Consider the following 20,808-nt stretch of genomic DNA (forward strand, 5'->3'; position numbering starts at 1 on the left):
TGTTTCAGAGCTGAAGTTTCAAGGATGCATCTGGACAAAATATGCTTTCCATATAGGCCAACAATTTATTTATTTATTGCTTATGACATTGTACTTGGCAGCTAAGAAGATATAAAACAATGTGAACCATTCTGCAGAAAACGGTTGCAGAGTTGCCACTGGAGACTGCGGTGGAAGATAATAGAGAATGGAGTCTAGCAGATCTTTCTGTAATTGACAGGCAGAGCCTCTAGAGGCAAGTGTGGCCAGCAGGCATTCCTGCAAGGAGCTCACATCTCTTTCCAGTCTCAACTCCTGCTTTGGCACAAGAAGGAGACCAGAGGCATGTGTTGGAAGCCTCCTCTGACAGGAGAGATGGAGCCAGTATGAGGACCTTTGCCATCCACCCTTAATTGCCAGGTTAGATGGGTGTTTTGAACATTTATTGATGCAGTGGGTGGTGCTGACCTGCTTCCTTCCTCTGCCTGTTTCCCATTGACACTGTGGGTGCCCCTTCCATGGCCTGCTGGGCTCCACCATTTCAGTGTATGAAGCTCAACCTCTAACTGCCCATTCTTGCATGGCTTTGCCTGAGGGCTTCCCTGGCTTCTAAGGCTCACCTTATACAGGCTTGTAGCAGGTGAGGAGTGTGAGGGTGTTGATGCCCCTAGGAGCAGCCCTCAGCTGATGACCATCAGGAATGAGGACACACATATCACAGCTCCCTCACCCCTAAAGTGGGATGATTCCAGTTCCATACCAGCCTCCAGCATTCCACAGCAGGACTAAGCTGCAGACACCTGTTGCCCACAGTGGTGGCTTGACAACTCCTCCTTTATTGGCTTGCCTTCCCCTTGCCTTATTGATGTTTCCTGGGAACACATCCCCCAAGGATAGCTTGTACTACATCCTTGTCATAGAATCTGCTTTCAGGAACCCAAACTCAGAAAACTCCTACCCTATTCCTGCCCAGCCCTTTTTATGGATCATAAATTAGAGGAACCCCAAGATTGTTTCTTGCACTTGGGGTGGTTGTTGGGCCTGCACAGTGTTTAAAAGAATTCAAATAAGTTGCTATCATAAAGAAATCTAGATTCTTGGATTCTATTGAAAAATGGCACAGATATGGCTATACTGAGCTTGCATTCCCTTATGGCATGTTGAAGCTGACTTCTGATGCCCCTTTAACCAAGCCTCCCTGGCCCATTTCCCTTATTGACATTTCCAGACTGGACTCTATGGATAGTTGCTGGGTCACCCAGGCTACCTATAAGGCCAGGTGCCTTTTTTCTCCAAGACTCCCTGCCTTCCTGAGGGCCTGAGTCACTGTATGGAACACTCAGGCTTGGATCATACACAGAAAAGCATGTGGACAGAGATGTGTGTTCAGCCCAGGATGCAAAAATATCAGAAAGAAGAGAGTCACTAACAGCTAATGAATGCAACCATGTCAGGTGCCCTGCTAAACCCTTTGCATTCCTTTCTTTTCCATTTTAGTCTTCATAGACACTCTGTGAGGCAGATCCTATTATTATCTTCACGTTTTATCTGAGGAAACTGAACCTTAAAGAGTTGGAAAACTTATCCACTTAGCTAGTAATGAAGCTGGGACTCCAGTTTAAATTTGTGGTGTTCTTTCTGTCTGTAAACCTGCTTGGCCCCTCTCATCCAGGGCACAGGAATATCCATGGGAGAAGGCACTTTATTTATTTATTTATTTATTTATTTATTTTTTTTTTTTTTTCTGAGTTTTGATTTAAAGAAATTTTTTTTTTTAGAAGACAAAGTCTTACGCTGTCACCCATGCTGGAATGCAGTGGTGCAATCATAGCTCATGCAGCCTTGAACTCCTGGTCTCAAGTGATCTTCCTGCCTCACTGCCTCAGCCTTCTGAGTAGCTTGGACTACAGGTGTACACCCCCACTTCCAGCTATTTTGTTTTGTTTTGTTTTTACTTTTTATTTTTTTTAGAGATGGGGGGTCTCACTATGTTGCCCAGACTAGTCTTGAACTCCTGGCTCAAGTGACCCTCCCACCTTGGCCTCCCAAAGCATTGGGATTAACAGGCATGAGCCACCACTCCTGGTGGAGAATGCACTTTACGTGGTTGCTAGGCCATCACCCAGGCCTGGCCTTGAGTCTGGGAGGCTCTGAAACCTTCCTTGTTAGGCCACAGAAGAAGAAGTACATCTCCAAAAGGGCAGCTTCCAAAGTAGCCAGCTCCTGTCTCCTTAGCATTGCAACTTAGAGACCTTGTGATTATTTTATAAGGAGAACTCTGAAAGATGTATAGACCAAAAGGTTCATTAGCTTCTGACCACCCCAGTCTCTTCTTGTAGGAAGTCACAGGGGAAACCAAGTTAGACTCCAAAGGCCAGCTGAATTTACAATGATATGAAACTATCACTGCAGAACCTGGAATGTCCAACTGTGGCAAGCACAGTCCCCTTCCCATAGACACGGCCTCTAGGGAAGAAGAGGTCTAGAAATAACTTAAAAAGAGTAGGAGGGGTCACAATGAAGAGAAGAATGGCATCCTCAAAACTAGGGATGTTGGCTGAAGTAGTCATGCAAGGGCATCAGGAACCCAAACTCAGAAAACTCCTACCCTATTCCTGCCCAGCCCTTGTTATGGATCACAAATTAGAGGAGCCCCAAGATGTTTTCTTGCACTTGGGGTCGTTGTTGGGCCTGCAGAGTGTTTAAAAGAATTCAAATAAGTTGCTATCATAAAGAAATCTAGATTCTTGGATTCTACTGAAAAATGGCACAGATATGGGACAGAGGCCCCGGGGAACTATTCCACAGCAGGATAGTGGCTTTGATGGAAAGAGTAACTACTGGATTCCTGGCCCCACCTTCCCTCTCATCTCCCCCTAGAGATGGCCTGGCCATTGGGAAGCTCCGTGGCTATGACACCCATCTTCTGGATAGTGCTATGAAGCACATCTCCAAGATCCTCCTCTTTCACTCCCCTGCTTTTGCCTCCATGGTTGGCTGATGCCTCTCCTGACACACCCTTGTTTTGTTTTGTTTTTTGCTGCCAGTACATTCAGGCAGCTAGATCTAGCCTAACTGGCTAGAAGCTGTCCTGGCTCTATAAGGCAACTTGGCAAATCTCTACTCCGATCTATTCCATTTTGCTTTCTTGGGTGTACAGTCTTATTTCCCTTCCTTCCAAGTCCTTAAGATGGGAGGAGGTAACCTCTTTTGCCTGCCAGTGTGTTCCCTTTAAGTCTCCCTGACCAGAGTGTAAGCCGCCACAGAAAAAGCAGGCAAGAAATCAGGGTGGTGAGAACATAGATTCTGGGGCCATTATAGACAATAACTCACATCCTGTGTCACTATTATTACTATATTAGACATATTTCTTTCTTTCTTTTTTGAGACAGGGTCTCACTCTGTCGCCTAGGCTGGAATGCAGTGGCATGATCTCAACTCACTGGAATCTCTGCCTCCTGGACTCAGGTAATTCTCCCACTTCAGCCTCCTGAGTAGCTGGGACTACAGGCACACACCACCAGGCCCGGATAATTTTTGTATTTTTTTTTTAAATAGAGACAGGATTTTGCCATGTTTTCCAGGCTGTTCTTGAACTCCTAGGCTCAAGCAATCCTCCCACCTTGGCCTCCCAAAGTGTTGGGATTATAGGTATAAGCCACTGCACCCACCCCGGATGTATTTCTTAACTTCTCTGGGCTAGGTTTCTTTCCCTGTAAAGTGTAGATAATTATTTTTAATTGAAAGATGTGCTCAAAGGGTCAAATGAAATTATGTGTGTAAAGTGCTGAGGAGTGTCTGAAAGCTGGGGAAATGTCTAATAAATAGAATAATAACAATACTGGCAATGGCTGTGATTGCAGCATGCTTCCTGTGCTCCCTAGAGTTCTGAGGTATAGCTCCCACTGTGGATCTTTTTTTTTTTTTAATTTATTTATTATTATTATAGTTTAAGTTGTAGGGTACATGTGCATAACGTGCAGGTTTGTTACATATGTATACTTGTGCCATGTTGGTGTGCTGCACCCATCAACTCGTCATTTACATCAGGTATAACTCCCATTGCAATCCCTCCCCCCTCCCCCCTCCCCATGATAGGCCCCGGTGTGTGATGTTCCCCTTCCTGAGTCCAAGTGATCTCATTGTTCAGTTGCCACCTATGAGTGAGAACATGCGGTGTTTGGTTTTCTGTTCTTGTGATAGTTTGCTAAGAATGATGGTTTCCAGCTGCATCCATGTCCCTACAAAGGACACAAACTCATCCTTTTTGATGGCTGCATAGTATTCCATGGTGTATATGTGCCACATTTTCTTAATCCAATCTGTCACTGATGGACATCTGGGTTGATTCCAAGGCTTTGCTATTGTGAATAGTGCTGCAATAAACATACGTGTGCATGTGTCTTTATAGCAGCATAATTTATAATCCTTTGGGTATATACCCAGTAATGGGATGGCTGGGTCATATGGTACATCTAGTTCTAGATCCTTGAGGAATCGCCATACTGTTTTCCATAATGGTTGAACTAGTTTACAATCCCACCAACAGTGTAAAAGTGTTCCTATTTCTCCACATCCTCTCCAGCACCTGTTGTTTCCTGACTTTTTAATGATCGCCATTCTAACTGGTGTGAGATGGTATCTCATTGTGGTTTTGATTTGCATTTCTCTGATGGCCAGTGATGATGAGCATTTTTTCATGTGTCTGTTGGCTGCATGAATGTCTTCTTTTGAGAAATGTCTATTCATATCCTTTGCCCACTTTTTGATGGGGTTGTTTGTTTTTTTCTTGTAAATTTGTTTGAGTTCTTTGTAGGTTCTGGATATTAGCCCTTTGTCAGATGAGTAGACTGCAAAAATTTTCTCCCATTCTGTAGGTTGCCTGTTCACTCTGATGGTAGTTTCTTTTGCTGTGCAGAAGCTCTTTAGTTTAATGAGATCCCATTTGTCAATTTTGGCTTTTGCTGCCGTTGCTTTTGGTGTTTTAGACATGAAGTCTTTGCCCATGCCTATGTCCTGAATGGTACTACCTAGGTTTTCCTCTAAGATTTTTATGGTATTAGGTCTAACATTTAAGTCTCTAATCCATCTTGAATTAATTTAAAATGCTTGCTAAATTGACTTGAGCCAGGACTCAATAAGGGATGCAATTTCTATTCATCTGGCCTCAAACTGGCTTATGGGAAAAGGCACTTATTGGTTCTTGTAACTGAATCATTCAGGACTACTCTGGCTTTGGGCACAGGTGAATTTGGGATCCTAAATGATGTCTTCAGGGATTTCTCTGCCTCTCTCTCCATCATTCTTGTCTACTTTCCTTTTCTTTCTGACTTCATTTTCAGGTAGGGTTCTCTTCTCACTATGGTCCTGTCGCCCCTGGTACCCCAAATTTCATCACTCCAGCTTCTATTTCCATAAACAGTTCTTTTTCCAAGCGGTCTTAACTCAAAATCTCAGAACTGAGACTCATTGGTCTAGTTTGATCATGTGCCCATTTCTGAACCAATCACTGTGGCTTAAGGGATAGCTCCCTCTGAGTGATTAAGTCTAGGGAAAGTGAACTCTGGCTGGCTTGAGTCATGCGCCCATATTGACATAGTACTGGGTGAAGGGTAACTGTCCCAGAACTGCAGAAACTGAAAGGAATTCCCCAGAGAAACTCTGGCCCCTCATATCAAAAGACAGGGAGACAGACACTGGGCAGACCGAAGCAATGGATGGCTGTACTCCACTGGTAGGCATTAAATGCATTTTGCACACTTGCTCATGAATGTCTCCCTCTCCCTGCTGCAGAGCCACATAATCAGAAGACTGAAGGACTATCGCTGTGAAATGAATCTGAGTAGTTCTGACTTGCAGGCCTGTGACAGGGCAATAGCAGCCACAGATGTTTAACTAAGCAAGTGCTACCAGGCCCCAGGCCCGCAGGCTCTTCCCCAAGCCCAGTCCCAGCTGACAGGCAGGCCTGACAGGACATGTCAAGGCCAAGAGTCGGGACACCTGTCAAGATGTCACAGTGCCTCAGGACACGTGGGTGGGCAGGTGACAGCTGCAGTGACCCTTCCCGAGGCCCACAGAGCAACCTGCATCTGCCACCTTCAACAGGCAAGGCATCTTTCTTCTCAGAAAGCAAGGAAAGCAAGCATTTGAAACTGTATATCCTTTCCTGTTTCATTAAGGGGTTGGGCTTTGTTTTCCTGAAAGCTTTTGTTCTTCTGTCAGCATATTCAAAACAACCAAAAGGCGTTACCTGCTCTGAAATCCCCAAGATGCCTATCCTCAGAGGTGCTTTTTTGGCTGTCTCATGCAGCAGAAGGAAGATTTGCTTCCTAGCTGATTCTCCACTCCTCAGGACATTCACAAATGGCAAATTATAAGCCCATGTGGCCTCTGCTGACTGCAACTTGGGCCTGTCAGCCCAGAATAATATTTGGATGATGATTTGGTCAAATCAGCCCTGGCTGTCATCCTGGGCTCCCTTTTCTCCCTCCACCCGACGAACAAACCCCTTGGCCCCTCCTCCTCAGATAGCTCTGGCATCCAGCTGCTTTTCCCCATCCCTGATCTTCCCACCGTTCCTTTCTACCCCCACCACCTCTCTCAGGTCCCAATATTCTCTGTGCTCCACTCACTCCCCTCCATCAATTCTTGGCTCTTTCACCAGAGGGATCCTTCTAAAGCACCTACATCCATTCATGCCACTGCTTAACCTTTTCTTTCAATGGTTTCCAAGTCCCCTTATAATTAAGTTCTATCTCTTCAAAAAACTAGTAGGAAGGTTTTCTGACCTCAGTCTCAACTGATAGCCTGTTTGCCTCCTATACTCCAGATGTACTTATGGACATAGGTAGGCTCCCAGATCAGATCTACATCATGACATTCCCTGGGGCTGGGCTATTCTCCTCTGCCGCCTCTGTACCTGGCCAACTCCTACTTATCCTTGAGGCCGCACCTCAAGGGCCACTATTTCTGGCTTCTGAATCTGGGTTTGGCATCTCTTCCACATGTACTCTAGGCATCTAGTGCCTCCTCCACTACTGCGCTTATTATACTCTCCTGCAATTGCTTGCTTATCTGTGCTTCCTTCATTAGCCTGGAATAATATTGGAATAATGGAGCCTGGAAGATCTATGAGTATGGAACTCACCTTATTCATTACTGTATCATTAACTTCACATGCAAACCCCATCACATTATGGAAGCTCAGTTCATATTTGTTAAATGTCTGAACAATGTGAACGTTCATACTCAGACTTTCCATTGGCTGAATTTGAGGTCACAATTTCTGTACGTGCAACTGAGAGCAAATTGGCACATCAACCCACACCCCCACCTCCAGATAAAATGTCAGCGATAGCATTTGTTCCACCTGATATTCCTTTTGGCTCCTGATCTTTATGCCCAAGGTATAAAAATGTCTCCATCACAACTTCCACCCCTGGAATTGAGTGCCTGACGCAGGGAAGGGGGCACAATCTTTGACACAATCTAGAGCAAGCGAGACCTCCGAGGATTTGAAGAGAAATACAAGAGTGTGCTCTGAGCTTTGGCTTGCAGAACCTGGGGGGTGGGGCGGGGGTGGGGTGGGCGTCTCCTATTTCCTTGACCATCCAACTTTGATTTTTTTCCTCCTTGCTCAGCACCTAGTGGTGTAGTATTCCAAGGGCATTAAAACAAGGTTAAAGGGCTTTATGTGATGAAAGGCATTCTTAGTTGTGAGTGGCTAGCAGGAGTTTCAATATCAGCAATTTTGTATATGGAAACATATTAGCTTCATATTTAATTGGGTTGTGGTGCACTGTGAAATATAGCACTTATGTGCACAGACTTGGGCATGATGTCCCACAGACGTGGGTTTGAGTCCCAGCCCTGCCATTAATAAGCCATGTGACACCTGCCCAGGTAGCTAACCCCTGTGAGCCTCAATCAGTCCCTCACCTTTAAAATAGGGATGATAATAATAATAAAAGCATAAATCCTTGTAGGGCTGCTGTGAAGAACAAGGTAAGAAGTGTACATAAAGTACCATGTACAGCACCTAAAACGAGGTAAGCACCTAGAAAATGCAAGCTGCTCTTCTTCATATTATAACATTGGGCCCTTACCCTGCTCCAGATGCTAGCAAGTAAAAAATACACCAGCTTGCCCTGTGTGCCAAGTCTTACACGCTGATGTTGGTTCAACCCATCTGTGCATTAGTTTCCTACTGCTATCCTAACACATCACCACACACTTATTGACTTAAAAAAATATCTATTTATTATCTCACAGTTCTGTAGGTCAGAACTTTGGCACAGCATGGTTCAGTTCATTCTCGCTCTGGGTTTCATGAGGCCAAAATCACCAGGTGTCAACAGGGCTGCAATCTTTTTTGCAGTTCTGAGGTTGCATTTATTTCCCAGCCCATTCAGGTCACTGGCAGAATTCAGCTCCGTCTGGTTGTGGGACTTTCCTTGCTGGCAGCTGGCTAAGCATCATTCTCAGCTTCTAGAGGCCACCTGCAATCCCTGGCTCATAGCCCCTTCCCTTTTATCATAGCCTCTCCTCCCCCTTGGGACCATTCTGCCTCTTCTTATGCCTAATCTCTCCCCTTCCCTCTTCCACTGCACCACTCTGACTCTTCCACTTTCTTTCTCCACTTTTAAGGGCTAATGTCATGACATTGGGTCCGTTTACATAATCCAGGATACTCTCCCTATTTTAAGCTGCAAAGGCCCTTCGTCCAGTACCTGGTTAGTGTTTGAATAAAGCATGGGCGTCTTGGAAAGACATCTTTAGATTCTGCCTATCACATCTAATTTGCTGCATTTTAAAATCTGAAACAAAACACATCTCAACACAGCACATTCATTAGGTGTTTAGTTTGGGCTATTTGTGGAGTTGGCTTAGCTGGGAAGAAAAACGTGAAAAGGTTATTTAAAAAAAAAAAAATGGGCCCACCTCCTTTCCTGAGAGACTAAGCTCTGTTAAATATGGAGTTTTCCATTCATTTAACAGGGAAATTCCCTTAGTTTTTCTCTTTTTCACTTTCTGTTTAATAAAGTCCATACCATTTTAAGGTATTTAAGTATTTAAATATTGCAAATCTAGGTTTCTATATATGAAGCTCAACTCCAGATTCCAAATTGTCAGTCAGCAGGGTCTGAACAGGGAGGACTCCTGGGGGCAATCCTGCATTAATACAAACAGGACAGCGTGGGCTGGGAAACTCAAGACTCAGATTGAAATGTATTTGCCAACTGGCAACAAATCCTGTTCTCATCAGCTTATCAGATTTATTTCATGTAGAAAATTAAAATTCTGGGTCTCTCTTCTACAGAAATACTTGCACATACGCCCAAAGACATATACACAAAATTATTTATTGCAGTCTTGTTTGTGACAGCAAAACACGCAAACTATCTAAATGCCTATTAACTGTGAGTGGCTAAAATGAACCTCGGGAGGGGAATTCCATGAAATACTTCTGTTGCTATTAGAAAATAAGGTAGGTCTATATATATTAAAATGAAAAGTTTACCAAGACATACTGTTAAGTGAAAAATGCAAATCACAGAAGAAGCTGAATAATATAATCTAATTTGTGTTAAATGAATTATGTAAATGTACATTATTTGTAAATGCAGACGAAGGACATATCTACTAATTAATTGGGGTCTTTTGCTTCTGGGGAGAAGTGTAGAGTTGGGGGACAGAGTGAAGGAGACATTGAGGTTTCAAGTTGTCTACTTCAATATAGCTTAAATATTTGACAATGAGAATTGAGTCATGAATGTAGATTTTTTAAAGAATTGGGTGAAAAATATCATGTTAGACATATCACTAAGGGTAGGGGCATATAGGCTATCTATCAATAGGACTTGAAATATGATGTTATTTGATGTTTTAGAAATTAAGGCCAGCCAAAAAGCTAAAATGACTAACCTCTGAGCATTTCAGCTTAAAATTCCATGCTTATTCATTGCTACAGCAGAGCCAAGTCCTGATGAGACAAGCTGAATGAGAGAGGGCTATTTATCTTCTAGTTTCTGGATGGCTGTGACCTTCCACAGACCTGGCACATAGAAGGTGCTCAATAAATACTTGAAGAATAAAACAAATGGCACTATTAAATTTGGGAAAAGTCTGGTATCTGCCTTTGATTAAATAAATCAAGCCTACTAAAGTCACACAGGAGACATATATATAAGATTCAACCCACTCTCAAGAATGGATGAACGGAAGGGAGATGGTTTTCATTACAGAATACAGGCAAGTAAGATTTGGAATTAGACAATCTTTCTTTACCTTCAAACAGAACCAAACAAAAAAATTCCCCAAAACCAGATCTTAAAAACCAAGTCCTAACCTTACACAGCCCCTGGAATAAAGCTTTTCCAGTGTACCCGCCAGTGTAGCCAGTAGAGGAGAAAGGGGCTCAGAGGAGGAGGAACTTGCTGTCTGCAGTGCTGCCCCTTCATCTGTGGAAGTAAGGCTAGAATCAATGATGGCTAAGCTCCCTTTCAGTGGCAACTTTCTGGCAATCTGTAAGTGGCCACTCTGGTGGCCCAGTATCCTCAAAGGAGCTAGAATCAGTTCTTTTAGCTTCAAAGAAACAGACCGTTGGGTCTGCATGTCAAATGTCATTGTAAACCTATGCCCCAGCCCCCACCTCATCTGCAGATTACCTATCAGGGTTGAGCTGCAGGAGTTACAGTGGCCCCTTCCTTTTGGAGGGTGAGTTGGAAAGGGAGGCAGCATGTGGCAAAATGCCATCCTCAAGGCCCTCAACATTAGACTTTGCATTGTTTTTAGCTCTTTAAAAAAACCTTTTTTACTTTTATAGTTCTAAATTTACTCTGGATTTACCAATATTAACTAAGTGGCTAAGAAAATAAATCTACAAAGCAAACATGAGTACCACACTGTTCCCCAGGACTCTAAGCCTAGGAATGCAAGGAACCCTGTTTCTAATGATGTAGGTACACTCTTTGCTGCTATTGGTTTGTTTCTGCCTATAGCCAAGTCACATTTTGCAGTGCGACTATCCTGTAAACCACGCGCTTGTTTCTAAATTGTACCAGATGCTCATCCACTAACTCAGCCTTATACTTTCATCAGATTTTTATGTCTTTAGGATGTACATCTTTGCCACTCAAAGGGTGGTCCACACACCAGCAGCATTAACATTGCCTGGGAGAAGGGTTGCCAGATAAAAGATAGGAAATTCAAATTTTACTGGATGTCAAGTCTTTTTTTTTTTTCTTTTTTTCCACCTCTAAATTTGATAACCCTACCTGGGAGTCTGTTAGAAACATAAAATCTCAGGCTCCACGCAGACCTAATGGAATCAGAATCTGCATTTAACAAGTTTATAAGTGGTCGCAAAATCAACTTGAGTCTACTCAATTCCTGTGATACAAACCTTCTAAGTTCCACTGGCAAATTCTGATCTCACTCTGCATCAAATGTAGATGAAAAGAGTAAGCTGTCAACAAGCTTGGTTTCTGTGTTTCCCCCATTTCGTCATGTATTCTGTTCGCAAATGCGCACATTTTTCAACCTGGGCACAGAAGGCACCCCCACTTTCAACCACTCGTGAGCCCGAGCTCATGAACCGCCATCACTGCAGAGGAGACGCCAGGCTGTGTTAATTGCTTGCTGGGTGGTGGGGAGGAGGGGCGGGGTTACCATCTCGCCTTTGATCAGGAGGTAGAAGTAATGGTTTTACTTACATCCTGCTTTGTCTCTGCACAGGCTGAGAGCCAACGATCCATTTCAGGCTCTCTCTTTCTTCCTAGTATTCTGTTACTGCCTACATACTGCGGCCCAGAGCTTCAGGCGGGGTGGGGGTAGAAACCAAATGCTCTTTGTGGTACACCCACATGACAGGCTTCAAAATGGAAACAATATTTAAGTTTAACCTGGAAGATCAAGTTTGCTCAAATCTCGCAACGCAGGGAGCTTTTGAAAACTTTAGCAGTAGGTCTGCGTTTGATGGGGAGAGGCAAGCAGTGATGGAGAAATGAGGCCTTGTTAACAGACACTGAATCCCCACGCGGGAGTCAACATTTCACCTTATTCCTTATAAATAATGGGGATAATAATAACACACAGAGACAGAGCCTTGAAAGCTTCAAGGTGTCTTTACAGCCACATTCTCCTGCAGTCTGCAGAATAATTTTGGGAAGAGGGTGCGCAGTGAAGGTGTAGAAAGTAGCCGTCGTCAGCCCCACAGGACAGAGAAGACATATAATCAAGTAAATTGATTTTAAAAGTAAAAAAAAAAAAATCAAGATACTTTCCTCAAGTAGCACATTTCCTGACTCTTCAAACAGCACTCTTTCCACTGTTCTCAGGGTTCCATTATTTGGTTGCCCCAAGCTACTCAGATCTTAGCCATTCCTCATGGAATTTCAGGGCTGGAAGAAACCTTTAAAAGATTCATAGAATCTTGTTATGGATTGAATTGTGTCCCCCTCAGAATTCATGTGTTGATATCCTAATCCCTAGTACTTGAGAATGTGACCTTATTTGAAAATAGGGTCGTTGCAGATCTCATTTGTTAAGATGAGGTCATCCTGGACCCTGATCCTAGGTGTCTGTTGTCCTTCTAAGAAGGGGAAATTTGGACATAAGGAGACACATGCACCCAAGGAGAACGCCAGGAGAAAATGAAGATAGAGATCACAATGATGCATCTGCAAGCCAAGGAACACCAGAGATTGCCACCAAACCACCAGAAACTAGAGGAGAGGCATGGAATAGATTGTCCCTCACAGCCTCAGAAGGACCTGCCTACACCTTGAACAAAGCCTGCAGCACCTTGCTATGGCAGCCCTAGAAAGGAAAAACAAATCATAAGGTGGGAAGTGTCATCATGGTGCTAATGCTGATGAGAGTTTGCTGGGCTCCAGAACTGGGCAAGGGTTCATTGCATCATCTCATAGCTTCCATACATGGACTCTGCGAGGTAGGCACTAGAAATGAGGGCTTTGAGGCTCACAGAGGCTGAGCTACTCAGTCAAGATCACACAGCTAGCATGTGGCCAAGCTGGATTTAGACTTGGGCAGTCTGAGTCCAGACCCTGTTGTATTATCCCTTAAACATCACAGCCTTAGGTGGGGTGGCCAGGACAACTGATTAGCATCTATGAAGCCCTTTCTCTTGTAGCACCTGTAAGGGGCTCACAACACCACCATGAGGTAGAAACAAACATTACTTAGGTTTTATAGGGGAGGAAACTGGCACTCAGATTAAATCACTGACCCAAGGTCACAGAGCTCATCAGTGGTGGAGCGGGTATTTGAATCAGGGCTGTCGACTCCAGCAGGAGCTCTCAATCATTGTGCAGGAGCCCAGCGAGTTCCGATTTGCTGGGTTCTCAGTGGCAAGTATGTCATCCTTTCCAAATCACCATTTCCTCCCTCTGTACCTCCACCTGCCATGCACACCTTGACTGTTGGTCCCCTTTTCCATGTCCTAATACACACACGGACATTTTCAACATTCACTTCCCTTCCCTCCCTCTATAAGAAAGGTCTGCTTCCTCTGAGTAGTGTCAAAGGTAACTTTCAGGCAGTAAAGTCTGTGAGATTCTTTCAGTCTGCAGGTCAAACTTTGATAATGTTCAAATCCAGGGATGATATCTGGGGGTAAAACAGTGGTTCCCAACCAACCAGGAGCCATTTTGACCCCCAGGGGACATTCAGCAATCTCTGGAATCATTTTTGGTTGTCACAACTAGGGGCTGGGGGTGGAGTGTGGCAGGGATGCTACTGGCATCCAGTAGGTAGAGGCCAGGGATGCTGCTAAATATCTTACAATAGACAGGATGCAAGACAAAGAATTATCTAGCCCTGGATTCAGTAGTGCTGAAGCTGAGAAATCGTGGCATAGCGCGTGTTCTCCAGCGGCAAACTGCCCACTTCTAAATTCCAGCTCCATCACTCACTGGTTCTACAACTTGTGGCAACTTTCATAAACTCTCTAGGGTCCCGTTTTCTTAGTTTTAACATGTAACTAATAATAGCACATGCCTCCTGGGTTCGTTAGGGGGCAAAGTGCGTTAGTGTATGGCCAGGCACTAAGTGAAGTGTGGGGCACGGTGTAATTGCTTAGGAGAGGCACCCTTATTATTTCCAAAACTGGAAGGTAAGCATCTGACTATGGGGCTTCCATAGCTGCTTCTCAGCTGCACTAGCTGGCAATCTCAGCTGCAGCAGGCAGTCTCAGGATGATGAATGGCAGACTCAGGCACTTAGCATGTGCACAAATAGCCAGGTGCAATGTAGAAGGAAACTCTTGTTTTAAAGTGAAATTAAGTATAAATAATTTAGGCGATCACTCTCTAAAGGTTTCACTTTAAAAGTGTTTGGAAATTCCCTTTGAAATATTTTTAAGGGTCTCCATTTATCTACACAACTAGCATTTACATCACTTTTACAATGTGCTAGATGGTTTACATGGTTTAACAGATTTAATTCTCAAAACAACATCCAAAGATGAGCACTATCTTTCCTTGTCCTTTTAAAACAAGGTCACTTTTCCTGAAGTATGTGGCCCCAAGATCAATCAATGCTGTTAAGTTTTCATTCAATCTTGTTTTTTTTATTCTGTTTTAGCTATTATATTATCTTCCATTATTCTCCCCAGCCCTCTCCACAAGCATAGAAATTTTAGCAACATGACATAGGCTTTTGTGGATTAGCCTGGGAAACTAACACAATGTTTAACACACAATATACAACATGTATTATGTAATAATGTATACATTTAAGATATATAATGCATAATAAATTGTGTGTGTGTATATATATGTGTATATATATATCACTATTTGATTTCCCAACCATGAGTTAGCTGACTCATAAACTCATCTGGGGAGGGACTTTGGCATGTGGTTTAAGGAACTGGGTCTGAATAACCCCTTGCTATATCGGATGGCTAGCAGTGGCCACATAATACTGAAGAAAGAACACAGAATGTGATAGGGAATGACAACTGGGTTACACAGCCTGGGTTCTTCCACCTCTAAGTTGTGTGACCAAGATGTAATTTAGCCTCTCCTCTATAAAATGGGGCAACCTAAGACCTACATGGTGGGACAGAGAAAGACTAAGTAGAATTACACATGGACAAAGGAGGCCTTCCTTAATGGTTGCGCTCCACTCCAGGACAAGTTATGCTCATTGTCATTACTCAGATTCCAGGGCTACAAGGCTCACAGGACTCCATTGGGGTCTGCTGGCTGATGACAACACCTCATTCCAATGTGGTAGTATCACTTTCCTATCTTCTTTTTAGTGTCTTTGTGTGTTGCCCCTCTTGACTGCTGGGCCTGATGTTCAGGCCACACCACACAGCTCTTAAGGCCAGCCTGTTGAATTGCCCATGCTGATCTATATCTATACAGAATTGATGGCAATTATAGATTATGCAATATAAAGTTGCCCTGTGCTAACCTCCAGAGTCTTTTAATTCTTCTTATGACCAGAACCTTACATTGAGAGATGATTAAGAATACACCTAACTTGAGTAAAACTACTCAAGGAGAGCAGGAACTTGAATATTTAGCTTCTGTTGAGTTGCACATAGCAGGCACTCAATAAATATTTACTGAACTAACTGCTAAACGGGTGAGCATTAGTTAAGTGCTACATAGCATAGTATGCAACAGTTTTCCCTCCCAGTGTCTTCTTTCGTTTCTTTTCAAATAATCTGAATAATTTGTAGGCAGGAACACAAGAGCTTAGTTTTTAATCTCATCAACAAAGAACCCTCCAAAGAGGAGACATTCCTTTGGCCTTGGTCGTTGGCATTTCAGGCATAATTATATTTTTCACCCTAAAATTTCTCAACAAGATTAAGAGTTACACACAAAGTCTCCTTAACCTTTGGTTCAGAAGTTTGCACAAGGAGCTCTGCCCACTTTTCATGTGATTTCTGAAAGATGCCAGCTGCTGGCAGCCATGAAACATGAAACACAAAGAACCCGTAATCTGCTAGAACATACCCTGCTTGCACAATTCCTTGAAGCCTCTCTAAGAACACACCAAAGCCTGCAAGTGTGTACATGCTTTTCTGCAGGCAAAGAAGATGCAACATTGCTTTCTCAACAAGCTGTTTCCAATATTTTAAGTAACTATTCTGGCTTGACCAAGATAAGAGAATACAAAGATCTAGGGAAAAGACAACTTTCACATTTTCTTTGTAATTTCACTTGGTTATGGCCTCTGTTGGTTTCCCCTGACTTCAAAACGTGATGGTATTTCTTGTAATGGCTGAAAAGTTTTAAGCTTCTTCATGTACCTAATTCCAATGGACTATTAACTGGGCTAGTTTATTGGCACTGTGGGTCGAGGGTTTTTGAATTTGTAGGCATATATTTTTTATTGCCTGGACAGTTTGCTTGACTCTTCGAGAGCTATATCCAACCCATCCCAACCAGGTGGTTTTTGGTGGGAGCATGAAGATCTCCAGGGTGAATGATTCCATTCGTTCCTTTGGCCGTGTGTGCCAATGCAAAGCCCAGCACTCAGTGCTCAACCTGATTCAGGAGACGTGGAGCGAGCAAACTTTTAAACCTTTGTAACACATAGTAGACACTTGATAAATAATTATAGAGATATTGACATGGCAAGCCTGTGAGAGGTGATCAGTGTAGCAGCAGAGTAGGTAGTGGTAGGGAAGAAAATAAAAACAACAAGGCTAGTATTTATGGAGTGCTTACCATGTACTAGCACTGGGCTCCCTTTTTACACCATTATTTCATTTGATCTTCACAAGAACTCCATGAGGGAGGAAAATGTAAGAAATCGCTTTCCCCATTTTCCAGATGAGGACACTGGAAGTTCAGTGAGATTAAATAATGTGCCCAAGGTCACACAGCTTTCAGGGGCAGATCTGGAATGCAGAGCTCACACCCTTACCCCATGAGATCCTATGTGCAGACTGGACGCTCTACTCATGAAAAAAAGGAAGAACAAAAGAAGGAAGAGGTGGTGAAATAAGATGTGAGAAGGAAGCAGAGAAGTGGTCAATGGAGATAACTCCTAAGGTGGAGAGGAGGAAAATGGACAGAGCCCTTGAGGGCTGTCTTCATGATTCTTAAAGAAATTGGCCCATCTTCCCCTTCCCATGAGGGGAGTTTGCTGGGGAGCTTGAAGACTACAGCAGAGATTGAAAAAGGTCACCATGGGGAATGTAATGTGAGTCAGTGCAGACAAGCAACTGTCCTGCAGCTCTGGAGTCAGACATACCTGGGTTCGAATGTTACCTCTGAGATTTCGGAGCTGTGTGACTTTGGGCAAAGAGCTTTCCCTCTCTGTGTCTGAGTTTCCTCATCTTGAAGACAGGGTCATAGTGGTACATACCACATACGGAGATGTCAGGATGAACAAGATGACCAGTGCAAAAGCACTTAGAATGGGGTGGCGAATAATGGCCCAATAGGTCAAATCCAGCCAGCCACTGGTTTTTGTGTGGTCTGCAAGCCAAAAATGGGTTTTGCCTTTTTCTTTGGGTGGTGGGGTGGGGGAGGGATTTTTAAAAAATGAATATTTTGTGACACATGGAAATGATATGAAATTCAAATTTCACTGTCCATAAATATAGTTTACAGTGGAACACAGCCATGCCCACTTGTATGGTCTCTGGCTGCTTTTGCACGGCAAGGGCAGGGTTATGGAGTTGCAGCCAAGACCACACATGGCACACTCATGGCTCTGCACTGCTGTTCACACACTACAAATGGCAGCAAGGTTGCTCTAACTTGACCACACTTTGAGTGTCATGCATATCACCTATCTGTATGGACAGATATTTTTAAAGATGAAATACACAAAATACCAGTACAGATCAGCATTAACAGATGAACATTTGCAATAGATTTTGACAACAGAGGATATTAATTTTGACCTCCAATAAAGTGCCATGTTATCCCCTAAAAAAAACCCACTCTCTTCTCATTAGTAGAGGTATATTATAAAAAATTATACTCATTATATTTTGAATTTCTTCAATAAAAAGATCTATGAACATTTGTTTTCTTTCTTGTTACATAAACATCTATATCTGGATTTTGCCCACAGATTTTGGACCACAAAACCTAAAATATTTACTATCTGGACATTGCAAAGTTTTCTAGTAAGCCCTGACTTGGGACAGTGGTGGGCACGTGGTCGTCAGCACAGGAAAGCAAATGCTAGCCTTTCCTTTGCCGATATCCTTTGAGAAAGGCCCCAAGTTCCTTTTTATTTGTCTCAGTCTTGTTGAACAGTGAATATATATGCCCATTAAGCTCCAGGTAAGTAAGCACTTGGCAAAACATAGTTGCCAAGCATCGTAAGATAAAGAAAAGCCTAATGGTGGTGCTAGGCTCTCTGCCTTCTCCTTTTCAGGTCGATTAATCATTTTTGGCATAAGGTTTTCCAGGCTTCGTTTAACTACCTCAGTCAGTGGTGGTAGCTCCATCTGCTTGGAAAATGGCTCATCCTATAGTCCAAGAGAAGTCAGGCTGTGCAAAACTTTCTCCAAATATATTCTGTGTACTCTAATTCCACATGAGGGTCTGAGAAGAAAAGGGGCTGGGAGCAATAAGCACAGCAAACGCTCTTTCTCTGGAGTGTGACGGTTGGCTTGAGGACCCTGGCCTGTCAAAGGCTCTGAGAAGGCCTGCAGTAGAGAAACCTATGAATTCTGTTTAATCCAGCTTTGCTCAAACTTATTTGAACACCATATGCCTTTATGACTATTTTTTTAAAATAGTGGCCAGGTCGAGTAGCTCATTCCTGTAATCCCAGCACCTTGGGAGCTGAGGTGGATCATCTGAGCCCAGAAGTTTGAGACCAGCCTGGGCAACATAGCAAGACACCATCTCTAGGCCCCCCACCCCCACACAAATAGCCAGGCATGGTGGTGTGTGCCTCCTAGGTACATGGGAGGCCGAGGTGCAGGATCTCACTTGAACCCACAAGTCTGAGACTGCGGAGAGCCATGATCACACCACTGCACTCCAGCCTGGGTGACAGAGGACTCTATTTCAAAAAAAAAAAATTGTCTCTTAATATCCAATACCATCAGTGCACGGAGGGACACTTTAGGGAATTACTACTATAGCGGAAGGAGTAGCTAGCCAAGAGTCACGTGTTTGAAGTTCACGTACTAGTTCCCCTGTGTCTCATCTGTATAGCCCTGGACAAACTTCCTTTTGTTACTCTATAAAATAGGCATGGTGTCACCTGTCTGCCATCCTCATAGAGCTGATGGGAGATCAGATGAAAATCAGGGACACAGGGCATTTTCTCTAAACTGGCAAGGGTGCTACGTGAGTGAGACAGAAGTAGAAGAAATGGCAGTGTCAGCTCTTGGAACTTTAAGGTGTTTTCCCCAAGATGAGTGAACTAGGCAGAGAGCCACTGTGTTGAAGGCCCCCTCACTCTTTGTCAGGATGGCAGTGACCGACAGAGGAGCAAACGCCAGAGTCCATCCTTCCCCGTCCCCAGTCCCTGCCATGGAAAGGCAACCCAGCTACATAAAGCTCCTGCAGGCATCAGCAGGTAGGAGTCTCTTGCCTGGAGTAAGGCCCTCACATGAGGAAATGGCTCAATGGTCCGGGCTCCATTAACATGTTGGTGCATTCATAATTTTTAAAAATAATAACATGGAGAAAATTCATCTGGTACATCTCAGCTGGCACCCTCACATATCATCACCTCCTTATCTGACATATCAGATTTCCCTGTGTCCCAAGCCCGTTGTGTAATGAGGGACAAAGATTGCTCTTTGGCTCTAGAAGACTTCCTCATTCTCCCTTTCTCATTCCACACACCATGAGAGGGAAGGACAATTCTTTTCAGTGGCCAATTGTACTAAGCCTGAATCATGTTTCGGATCAGCTGGGGGAAACACTGTTAGCCCTGCAAGCCCTTCCTCTCTGAGAAGGAAACAGGCTGGCCATGAGTTTCCCAGTGTGTCACCTGCCTTCAGACAAAGAGGAGCAGAGGCCGGACGCTGTGGCTCATACCTGTAATCCCAGCACTTTGGGAGGCCAAGGCAGGCGGATCACAAGGTCAAGAGATCGAGAGCATCTTGGCCAACATGGTGAAACCCTGTCTCTATTAAAGATATAAAAACTAGCTGGGTGTGGTGGCGCATGCTTGCAGTCCCAGCTACTCGGGAGGCTGAGGGAGGAGAATCGCTTGAACCCAGGAGACAGAGCTTGCAGTGAGCTGAGATTGTGCCACTACACTCCAGCCTGGTGACAGAGCGAGACTCCGTCTCAAAAAAAAAAAAAAAGAAAGAAAAAAAAGGAACAGAAAGGTTTCTTCAATAACATGATTTTTATCATGCTCCCAAGCTAGTGCCCCAGCACCAGGGGAGACAAGTACAAAAAAATAAACAAAACCACAAACCCAACACAAAACAACAGCAGCCAGAGTCCCACACACTGAATCTGTTTACGATCCAGTGTCATGGCCAATGGGGAGACTCCCTTTTTAATCACAGAGGTGTTTTTGTTTGTTTGTTTGTTTGTTTGTTTAGTAGAGGTATTTGTACAGAAACTCCTTTCAAATAACACAGTGACTTCAGAGATCAAGGTGCACAGAAAGAAGAATGGAGGCTGGGGGATCAGCAGGGTTGCTAATTCCATCACACACTGACTCAGGGCAATCAGAGGCACTCCTCTGACACCTGAGCAGGGAACAATGAAGCCTCGTGTACCACTGCCAAGGACAAACCCACTGGGCAACAGTGTACTCTTCCCAGCCTCTGCATCCCAGGGGCTCCAGAGTGCTTGGCCACTCCAGCCTGCCCCTGACCTCCCGACTTCCTGATGCAGAGCATAT

The 20,808-nt window shown here is 43.9% G+C and overlaps 1 protein-coding gene and 1 pseudogene across 15 annotated transcripts in view; both read right to left on the reverse strand.

The window, feature by feature from the left end:
- Nucleotides 1-20,808, reverse strand: part of LOC105482397 (ELKS/RAB6-interacting/CAST family member 2) — a 981,466-nt gene that overhangs the window by 155,027 nt on the left and 805,631 nt on the right. The gene's annotated exons all lie outside the window — the stretch shown is intronic.
- On the reverse strand, nt 4,804-10,605 carry LOC105480635 (uncharacterized; annotated as a pseudogene).

Source organism: Macaca nemestrina, chromosome 2 (genome assembly GCF_043159975.1).
Source record: "Macaca nemestrina isolate mMacNem1 chromosome 2, mMacNem.hap1, whole genome shotgun sequence".
NCBI classification, from domain to species: domain Eukaryota; kingdom Metazoa; phylum Chordata; class Mammalia; order Primates; family Cercopithecidae; genus Macaca; species Macaca nemestrina.